Genomic DNA, 11079 nt, shown 5'->3' on the forward strand with positions numbered 1-11079 from the left:
CACTTAGCCTTTAAGACTCAGGGTACCCACCCCTGCTCCTGGCTGTCCCACCTCCACCGTGCTTATGTAACACTTGGGCGCACCTCTATTAAAGGGTTTGTAGCCCATTGCATTGTAACCCATTGATTTTGCGTGTCAGTCTCCTCCATTGGACCCCAACTCATTGAGGCACAGCCTGTCCTGTGTGCAACAAGTTAAAAAGCAGAAGGGGGAGGGGCAAGAAATAAAACTGTTCCTGATCCATAAAACTCAGGTTTCAGTTGATTTCAGAGCTGCCTTCGGCTCCCCCCACCACCAATCAACGCCATCAGCATCTCTGGAATCTCTCGTGGAAGGTGAGAAATCTGCTTAAAATCCTATTAGGGTGAGTGTCTCAGTGGGGGGATTGGGTGGAAGGAGATTAGAAATGGAGCCTGTGCAATATCTCTGCAAAGCTCCAGGAACCATTAACAATCTTTTTCATTTCCTTTTACAAGTTTCCATGAATGTCTGCGTTACACTACATACAAATGGGACTGCAAACGATCGGTGTGGTTCGGTTTACACTGAAACGGGACGCGCGCTGCCTTCTTTCAGGCGGCACTGCTTCCAACAACAGGAAAGTGCACTCAGCCCGGTGCCAGTGCCAGGGATTTGAGGTCCTTTCCTCGCCCATTCATTCCCAGCCACACTCCTGGAGGATCACCGGCACTGCGCTCCCTTTTGCCCGCCCGACTTTGGAGCGGAGCGGTCCGTAGGGAGGAGAACCGACAAATCCTCGCGGGCGCCCGGCGCTCGCGGACCGGGCCCGCCCCAACCCGCGCCCGGCCCTGTCACGTTGGCTGCAGAGCGCATCCCGACTGCGCCCCGGCGAGGAGGCGCCGGGGTAGCTAAGGGGAGCGGGTCACGTGAGAGGAGGAGTATGACCTACTTTGGCAGACGCATGCGCACTTCTCATCTGAGCGCCGGCGGAGAGGCTCACGTGGAATCCCACGTGCTGAGTCCCTGGGCCTGGACTCAGGCGGGCGCGCGCTAGTCCCGGCCAGATGGAAAGGTGAGTTCAGTGCTGCGATGCCGCCCGCGGGCTCAGCGACTTAGGGGGCGTGAGGGTGCAGCCGCCTCCCTAGGCCTGACCCAGACCTCGCTGTGCGGGTCGCGCAATCCTCGTGCCAAGAACCCGCAGCTTCGGGAGCTGCTCTGGCGCACCACGGGGCTTCCCACGAATTCACCGAAATTAACATTCATGAATTCAAAAATTAAAACAAAGTTACTCTACATATGCCCTTTGAATCAGCAATTCTACGATTCGGAATTTATTCTACAGATGGGCTACCGCTTATGTGAAATGTCGCCTTAGAAGGGCAATCATTACATCACCGACTTGCCAGCGACGGGAGACTCGCTAAATGTCCAACAAACAAGAAGTCCGGTCAAGTTACATGGAAACCTAAATGACGACGGCGCTGGGTTTGGAATTCTTTGCAGTTAAGAAATGGACAGACAGTTCTACAGACACCGATATGAAGAGACTGCTAAGATTCACTGTGACATAAATAATGAATGAATAAATAAATAAATAAACTGGAGCAGGATAGTGTGTGTAGTGTGCTAACGTTTATGTGATATATTTGTAACTATACACAGAAACGTAAATATATGTTTGTAAATGTGTCTATACAAAATGTACATATATGTGTTTTTGTAAATGTATATAGACAATATATATATATATACTTGTGAATGTATAGAATGGCTCTAGAAACATGCAACAAGAGCGTAAAAGAAGCTATACTGGATGCCTGAGAGGGCAGAGGAAGGAAAAAGAAGGACTCTTACGCACTTTTGTAACTTAAATCTTGTACTCTATATGATTAATTTATTTACAAAAATAAAAGGTTAAAAACAAAGAGTTATTTAGCATTTACTCTGTGCCGCACACCGGGTTTTATGAAAATCATTTCCCTCTAAAAACTGTCATGTATGATATCTACCACATTTCTTACTCTGTTCAGCCTGTATTGTAAAAGTGCAAATTTTCTGACAAACTCTGTTAAGAAAAGTTTTTAGGTAACAGCAAGTCCTCTACATCTTTAAGATGCTGTCAAAATTCTATCTTGCAAAAGGAAGGACCCTCAGTAACACATTTGCATCAGAAAGCCTACAAAGAAAGTTTGCATCTGCAATTAAGCTTAACCCTCCCAATTACTCTGAGTTTGTAATGCAGCTATAATTGTCATTCAGTATGCCAGTTATAATATATTTGGTTGCACTTAACAGAAACTCCAGCTTTAAGTGGCTTGGGCAGAAAGTTCATGTAGCTGAACCAGGATGCAACAGACTTCAGGGATAGTTTGATGCAGCATTTAAACAATGTCACCAGGACCTGATGGCTTTTCATCCCTCTGCCATGCCTCCCACGGTGTCAGCTTCATCTAAAGTTTTGGGCAGATCTCACTTCCTGAAAATGCTTCTTTCCCAGAGGCAGCAAGCAAACATCTTCCCCAAACTCACTGGTCTGGTTTGAGGCAACTGCCCACACCACAGCAGGTGGTGGGATTCTGCCACTTCATTTGGGGAGTCTGTTAGCCCATGGGCTTTGAGGGGAGCCAGAGAAAACAGACAAATGGGTATGGGTGTTAAGGCAGTCATGCCCCTCACATCGCTTCTGTTTGCTACTATCTGCTAATATTGCTACTGTTGCTATTATTTTTCCCCTTTCCAGGTGTGGATTAGGTGATAGATCTCGGCTTGCCCCAAACTATGATGCCAGGGTGTTTGCATTTTCCCCTGCACTGTATGCTCTCCCAGTGAGGTAGTAAGAACATCGACAAATGAGGGGGAAAAAACTATCTCCAATACTAGAAAAACAGCTTGAGTTATGGTGAGAGATCAAGGGAGGCAGAACCTCCCTTGGCGTGAACCATGTAAAGGAAGTACAAATGCCATATTTATGTGCCATTTCTTCATCCGCCCATACAATAAGTATTAGGCTCCTACTGTATGTGGAAGCATGAAGGCTCTTGGAGAAAAATGGAAAACATTAATGACCAAGACCCTGAACTCAAAGGAAATATAGTCAAATTAGGCTACATTTCCAAAACAGACACTTGGAAAACATTAAAATAATGAAATGAAACAGGATGCAATTCAGAGCCTGGGTTATGGGCGTAGGGGGCGACTCACCTCTGAAGATTCAGCTCAAGTGTCACACTCTGCACGAAGCCCTCTCTTGATGTCCTACCTCCTACTCACTGCCAGCTGTGATGGAGAGAGCCACCCACTCTCTGTGTCTCCCCAGCCCCCGACAAACTTACACTTGCTCATTGCCCTTATTTGTTCACAAGCTTGCCTCCTCCTTATCCCCAGGTAGGCTGGGATTTCCTGGAAAGCAAAACTTTCATTGATTTTTTTTGTTTGTTTATTTTCTTCATAGTCACGACAACTAACACATCCCTGGTCTTAATGCATGTTTGTTGAATTATGAGATGAATAAACAGCTTATATATCCATGCAAGTTCTCACACGTAGTTAATAATTCAAAGTGTAGAGTATGATTTGGGCTGAAGGAAAAAATGATGGGTAAGAAAGACTTTCAGCTCCAGCTGGTGTGGCTCAGTGGACTGAGCGCTGGCCTGCACACCAGAGGGTGGCTGGTTCGATTCCCAGTCAGGGCACATGCTTGGGTTGTGGGCCAGGTCCCCAGTAGGGGGCATGCAAGAGGCAACACATTAATGTTTCTCTCCCTCTTTTTCTCCCTCCCTCCCCCTCTCTCTAAAAATAAATAAATAAATAATTTGAAAAAGACTTTCAAATCAAATAAATAGAAAGATAAAAACAGACAAATAAATATGGGTGGAAGTCAAAAACCAACATCTATTGTTGCCAACTACTAAGACTTCCTTGATATTTCTGAGTCATAGAGTCTCAAATGGACACTTTAGGTTTCTAGTTTGGGCCTGTCCAGCCCACATGACAATGACATTGACAGACCCTCCCTGAAATGTTTCCCTTGCAAGACTCCAAGAGTGAGTGCCTCCTTAAATTTTGCACCCTACCAGCTTCATCTGCATCCCGTTAGTCCTGCTCATGCCTTTGAGTGTATACCTTGACCTTGAATTGATAGTGGTGGAATTTGACAGTGTGCTAGAGATCCTTCCCCTTATGGTATGAACATGCCAACGCCGGGCATGCTTTGTGTGTATGTGTACCATGATGGCACAGTATGCCACACACATGATGCATGCATGGATTTGGAATCCTTCTTGACTCCTCCCTCTCCTTCCCATATAACCAGTCAAATGGTGGTGAGACATCTTTCCTCCTGCATCCCAGGGAAGGATGGTAGGAGGAGGTCTGGGGCAGGACAGGAAGACCATGGCAGGTGCTGTGAGGTGACCATAATTGGGTGGCTGACCTGTGAGCCCATGTGAAGACTCTTGGGTACTCACTGATAGAACTAGAAATGATGAGCAGGTGGGAGGGAGCCAGTGCAATTTAAATAATTACTGTGCATCTGTAACCATTGGGGATATAAACCTGGGAAACCTGGTTTTTCACATTTCCAACACCACCTCTCCCTTTTCTTCAGCATAACTCCTCCTCACCCCTGCCAGTAAGTCTGGTCTCTATTCTTGAGAATACTAGATGCATTTCTATCTCCACTCCTTTGCTCACATCATACCCAACCACCTATACAGCCCTTCCCTTCTCCCGTGTTTATCTGACTTTGAGCAATCCTCCAAAGAGGCCCTCTCTTCTTCGTTACCTTTTCCAGCCCATCGCCACCCCAGCCGTCCCTCTGCTGTGAAGATCTGCCATGCGGCCTCCACTTTGGCTCCTAATTGCTTGCTGTCTCACATCATTTTAGTGTTTCCAAGTGTCTATCTTGTCTGCCTAACTTAACTATATTCCCTTTGAGTTCAGGGTCTTGGTCATGGATGTCTTCCATTTTTCTCTAAGAGCCTTTGTTCTTCCACATATAGTGTGTAGGGAACAATAAGTTTTAGATGTGGGTCGGGGCGAGAACACAGTGCCACACTTGGGTAGGCAAAGGGAAGACTCAAGAAGGCAGGATGGTGCTGAGGTCCTAAGTGTGGGCTGTGGTGTCAGAAAGCCCTTGGCTCTGATGAACAGCAGTATAATTTCTCTGTGCCTCAATCCATCCTTTGCCAACTCGAGTGGATAATATTACTTACTTCATAAGATTCTTTTGAGGACGAACAACCAAATTCACATAGCGTGAATGCTTGGCACATAATAAGCTCTCAGATGTTAACTATAATTATTTCATAATTTTTGTGTGCAGTTCCTAAAGCATTTTCCCAAATCAGTGGTAATTTCTCAAAAATATTTGGTAGGTCACCCTTTGAGGGCTGTGGAAATAGCTCTAGTCTTTGCTCAGGCTGCTGTAACACAATGCTGGCGAGCTTATAACCAACAGAGATGTATTGCTAATAGCTCTAGAGACTGGAAAGTCCAAGATCAAGGTGATAACATGGCAGCCTTTTGGTGAGGGTGCCCGTCCAACATATTAATAGCCCAGCATGTCCTTAGCATGGTGGGATGGGGCTAGGGTGCTTTGTGGAGTCTTTTTTGTAAGAGCACTAATCCCACTCATGGAAATTCCACCCTCATCACCTCAGCACTTCCCAAAGGTCCATCTCCTAATAGCATCATCTTTGGGGGTAGGATTTCAACATATGAATTTTAGGGGGACACAAACATTAAGGCTGTAGCAGGCAATGTGTGTAGACATAAAAACACTTAGGGATACATAGGCATGACTGATCTCTCTCTCTCTCTCTCTCTCACTCTGTCACACACACAACACACACACATATACACACACCCCTTCCATTTCCAAGTGTTCCTCAGAGAGAATTCTGCAAACAATACATCATAGCAAGCACTCCTGCCCATGTTACTCCAGGGATGATCCCTGAGCTGATGTGGGGAAAGGCGTTCTAATCACTGATTCCCTTGAGAAGCCTGTGGTTGCTTAGGATGAGGGAAGCCTGTCATAAAATGCCATGCATGAACTGATAAAGTGACTATTATTACTGTGGACAATGGACTACAAGCAACAATGTCCTAGTTCATTTATTCTTGTCCTTGAATTTATACCTCCCTGCTTTTGTTAGGCTGAATCCATCCTGTACCAAGTGAAAAGTGGGTATGTATGTGCAATCGTTGTCCTACTTCATAAATCTGGTTTATAAAATAAGTTCATTTTTCATTAATAAGATCTATATGACTGTAAGGCTAGACTCATGCTGAGAGACTGTTCCTCCTTGCCCTAAGATCACCTTCACCTTCCCACCTCCCACCTTCACTGTGATCCGGATTGCTGGGAGAAACAGGGAAAGTGCTTGGGCAAGTAGCCAGCTCTATTCTAATACAATAGCAAGCCCTCAATAAATACTATGTGTTATTATTATTCCTACCATCGCTGTCATTGCTGGTATTTCAATTTGCCCACTGTAGTCTGAATTTGGTGAGGCAGCTTGAGCAAAAGGATGCCATGTGTACAGTAGTTCTTAAAAGCCGTTCACAAATATTCCAGCTCCCTTACCTTCCTGGCACCAGGTAGAATTGCAATGCATGCCACGTCTAGACTGGAGAGTTTGATCGCTGATGTAGGACCCACCAGGGCTCTATTCTCACTCTGCCAAGGAGACCACCTATGTTGCAGGTAATGGCTGTTCTTCTGTCTCGGTCCCCAACTGAGAACAATGACAAGATGAAGCAGAGTCCCCGCCAACCTGCCATGGATATAGAGTATGAGCAAGAAATAAATCTTTACTTTCTGAAGCCACTGGGATTTGGTTTGTTTGTTACTGTGACCCACCCTAGGCTGTCCTGACTGACACATACCAATAACTTGATTGTCTAAAAACAAGCTTTTGTGTCACGAGGGTGTTGCCAGTGGCTGTTTCTGCCACAGCATTTCCAAGGGAAAACACGGGGGAAGGGAACAATGAGGGTCCCTTTTCAAGCATTCTGCACTTCTCTGAGCTCCCAATGTTAGGGTCCCTGCTAACATTCATTGGTAATAAGATGGCCAGGATGTGACACATGCTTTATCCTCAATTTGACAATCGGGGCACCAGTGACACCGCCTCTGCTTCACTGTGACATTTGGGTATCCTGTTCTACCTAGTGGTTTTGGTCAATACCATCACAATCATCAGAAATTTTCAAACAATATCGAACATCAAAAGGGAAAGAAAAAGGGAGTTTCCAGCCCTTTAAAAACTTGGCTCCTTATGCAAATATGCTCAACCCCACCCAGTCACCTGTAAGCTCCCTTTACCAGGGGAATGGGTAGCGTTGTCAAGCTACCTAAACGTGTCTCCCAGTTCCCACCCATTAGGTGTCTGGCCCTTTCTCCTGTATTTTCACAGCCCTGGGCAGAAACCTCGGTTGACCGCTTTCCAATGTTCTGCATTCAGCCCTGATCCTGGGAGGACTGAGGGTTTTTTTCGTTGTTGTTGTTATTAGCTGAGATTTAAATACTCCTCTTTTCCCCACCTTTAAAACTTATCGTCCCCTCCCCACTTAAACTTCCTGCTGCTGGCTTTTCAGCTGCTTTCTGAATACCTCTAGGCTGACTCTCCCAACGTGCCACCCATGGCTCATTCTGTATTCTTTGTGGGGTTGGGATACAGTGCTGAGTAAGATGCTATCCGTACCCTCAAGTACCGTGCAGCATGGTAGCAAGACAGGTACACGAACGACTAATTTAGATGTCAAGCAGGGTAGAACTAAATGCTTTATCAGAGGAGGCAGAGGAAGCAGCTCAGACTGGCTGAGATTCATCAAAGGTGAGAAGGAAATGACAGCTTTGATCTAGCCACAGCGCGAAGTGCTGAGAATGCAGGGATGGATGAAGAACAGTCCCTGCCTTGAAGCAGCCCAAACGGGTAACACCTGGGATGTTGGTATGTGGTCCATCTGCATACACGGGCGATCATCCCTGGGCAGATCTCAGGTTCTTCTTGTTGGTAATGACCCTGTGCTGCCCTCAACTCCCCTCAAGGCTGGGCGGTCAGTGACGGCCACATTATGGGATCGGAATCTCATATGAGGAAGACCCCTCTGTGACCATCTATGCTACTTTCAAACTCTGTCCTGTAGGGCAATGAGAGGTTCCAAGGGGCTCTCACAGGGGCAGCTGGAGGTGAGGAAATGGGGGAAAGAGAAATTGAACAAGATTAAGCCACATCCTTTGTCATTTCAATCAGGACAGCTCTGCTTTTATTTATTGTATTTGTTTTCATTTTCATGTAAGACTGCACTACAACAAAGGGCTATGAGGCTGGAGATCTGGAAGGCCCTGATTGAATTTCATAGAGCAGAAAGCTGGAAGACAAATGGCTCTTCAAGAGGTCAGAGTCGGAGAAAGGCAAGAGGAGACCTGGGTTTTCAATTCCTGCGCTGCTGCGCTTTCCACTACACCGCTCTGCCTCGCTGCGAAGCTGGCACAGGCACATCTGCAGGGGGAGTCCTCAAGCTTCCCCCTAAGGTGACTGCTTGGACAGTGGTCGTGTGATGCATTTACACTGGAGAGGGAATGGGGGAAGTTGGAGGAGCTGTTGTATATGGCTAATGCTTAGTACCTCTCCCTGCCCACAGGTCAATATAGTGTTAGGTGAGCTTGTAGAAAGACAAGCTCGAAAGAACCCAGAACTTTTTCCCTGATTCCGAGAAACAGAACTCAGTCAGGAGCTCCGGGGAGCAAGAAGGCGGCAGGAACTAAGCATGTTTTGAAAGAGGGATCACTTAGAAAGTGTCCCAGAAGAAACAGAAGTGAGATGCTTGTCCCTGGGCACCAGGAAATCGGCAGCTTTTAGGATGATGCACCCTTCATCCATTTGTTGAGTGCCCGTGGGGGAAATCAAGGTGAATCATCCATTGTCTGCGCCACAAATAAGCCAAGAGTCCAGTGGAGGAGTTAAGGAACATAAGTTTGTAAGCGCAATGGAAGAGCAAGAGATAACAGAATGGCCGCCAAGCGAGCGTGACCTGTGTGAAGCGGAGGTCACAGAGGAGGTACGGGGCTGCTCCGAGCTGGCACTGGCAGCAAGACAAGCTATCAAGAGCCAGGAAGTGTGCTCCATGCAGGGGACCTAACAAGGGCAAGGGAGTGAGGCAGGTCCTCATCAGGTCTGCATGGGGAGTGGGAGTTCTTCAGTCTGGTGTGGGTGTGCACTCTGAAAGTGTGTTTTGAACTCCATCAATTTCCGGAGTTGGAGGGGTGTCTTCAGGTGGCCTGTCCCCTGGAATACTGAGTGGCCATAACTGGCCTGGGAGACTCAGTGTTGCTGCCTTGTGAGAGGAAGCCAGGACCAGACAGAGGCAGAGTTTCCCAAATGATGCAACAGTGAACCTCTTCTTCTGTTCCTTCCCCAAGAGAGAGGCTGAGAGGCTGTGTGGGGCCAGCGATGAGCCTGGGAAGGCAGTGTGCGGACGGCATTCACTAAGAACTCTGTCCCCTTCCTAACTTCAGCAAACAGCTTGGGATCCAGCCTGAAACCACCAGGAGTCACCAGCCTTCTGAGCCAGTTTGAAAACAGTGTTTATTATTCCTTTGGCGCCTCCCCAAACCCGCCACCTGACATAACTCAGAGAGAGGGATGAGGTGCCCTCATGGCAAACAGAGGGCACCTTCCCGTCCCATAAAAAGGGGGTGGACCAGTGCCAAAGGTGGGGGGCGAGGAGGACACATCAGAGCAGACCTTGAATGACGTGGCTGAATCCTGATGCACTTCCGCTCTTAGAAAATTAAGTCATTATCAGAGGAAACTTGGGGGCAGGGAAATGCTTTCCAAGATATCGACTGCCCTTGACAAAACAGACAAAGTTTACAGAACAAAACAAACATACACACAAAGTCCTTCACGCCCCACTCTGGACGTGTGGCCATGTGGACGAGGGTCGCCGGGCAGAGAACCTCAAGCTAGGGAACCACCTCAGTAGACTTCCTTTTGAGCCAATTTTGATCACTTATATTTTCCTTTAAAAAATCTTCACATTAGCATGAAGTTATACATGATATTTTCTTAAAGTTTAAAAACAAAAATCCCCTCTCTGTGCTTTTGAAAAGTTCCAACATACATTCTTCAATAAATGTACCATTGATTAATATTTATCTCATTAATGAAACATCTTACTGCGTTGCCAAGTACAAAAAGGTATGAATCAATAAAGTATGAGCCAGTTTTTTAAGCATATATATGTATAGAAGGAGAGAGTGAAAGAAAAAGAATGAAGATCCGTATACCTTGGTGCTTATCTGCCTTCTGCTTTGACCACCTTGAGTGTGCCTTTGTAATTAGCTATGTTTGTTTTGTGGGTTTTTTTTTTTTAAATAAAGAATTAAGGCAACTCCTTGCCTTCTTCTTCATTGGGATTAAAGGGGGAACATTTGTTCATGGGCTGCGGTTTCAAGTCCCTCACCTTTATTTCTTGATCTACACAAGCATGTGTAATGCACGGAAGCAGGTCCTACCTTAGGATGCAGCCTGACTCTCACGGAATGAACAGAGCGAGGCAACAGCCCCTCAAGTTTTGGGCATCGTGAATTCAGCAATGTGACTCCAGCCAAACATAGCCTGACCCATGGTTACACAATCGGCACTACACTTCTGGCAAGCTAAGGGCCTGCATTTTGTTCCAGCGCGCCAGTGTTGGTCAATACTTGAAGCATTCTCTCCCGAAGCTATCTGTGGTCAGAGAAGGTGCAGGTATGGGTCCCGGAGACTAGGCTCAGAGGGGCTAGAGTGTGAACCTGAAGTGGTCAAAGCAGGGGAAATGAGATCACAGTGGCAGAGGGAAGCCCATGATCAAAACCAAAGGACAAGTGTTCAGCCAGAATGCAGGAACAAGGCGAGAGCTCCGGAGAGGAGGTAACAGACTGGGTCGAGAAATGAATTAGCTGTGTCCTTGCGCAAGAGGGTGCTAGATGGGGGCCATGTAAGTTGGCAGGGCCTGCATTTTTCAGGATATTGACTGTGCAGTTTGAGAATGGTTTGGTGGATTTAAAAGAACTTAGCTGGTGAGGTGTGTGACTGATTTGTTGAAGCCAAGTGTATGTTTTGA

This window comes from Desmodus rotundus, chromosome 9, assembly GCF_022682495.2.
Source record: "Desmodus rotundus isolate HL8 chromosome 9, HLdesRot8A.1, whole genome shotgun sequence".
NCBI lineage: Eukaryota > Metazoa > Chordata > Mammalia > Chiroptera > Phyllostomidae > Desmodus > Desmodus rotundus.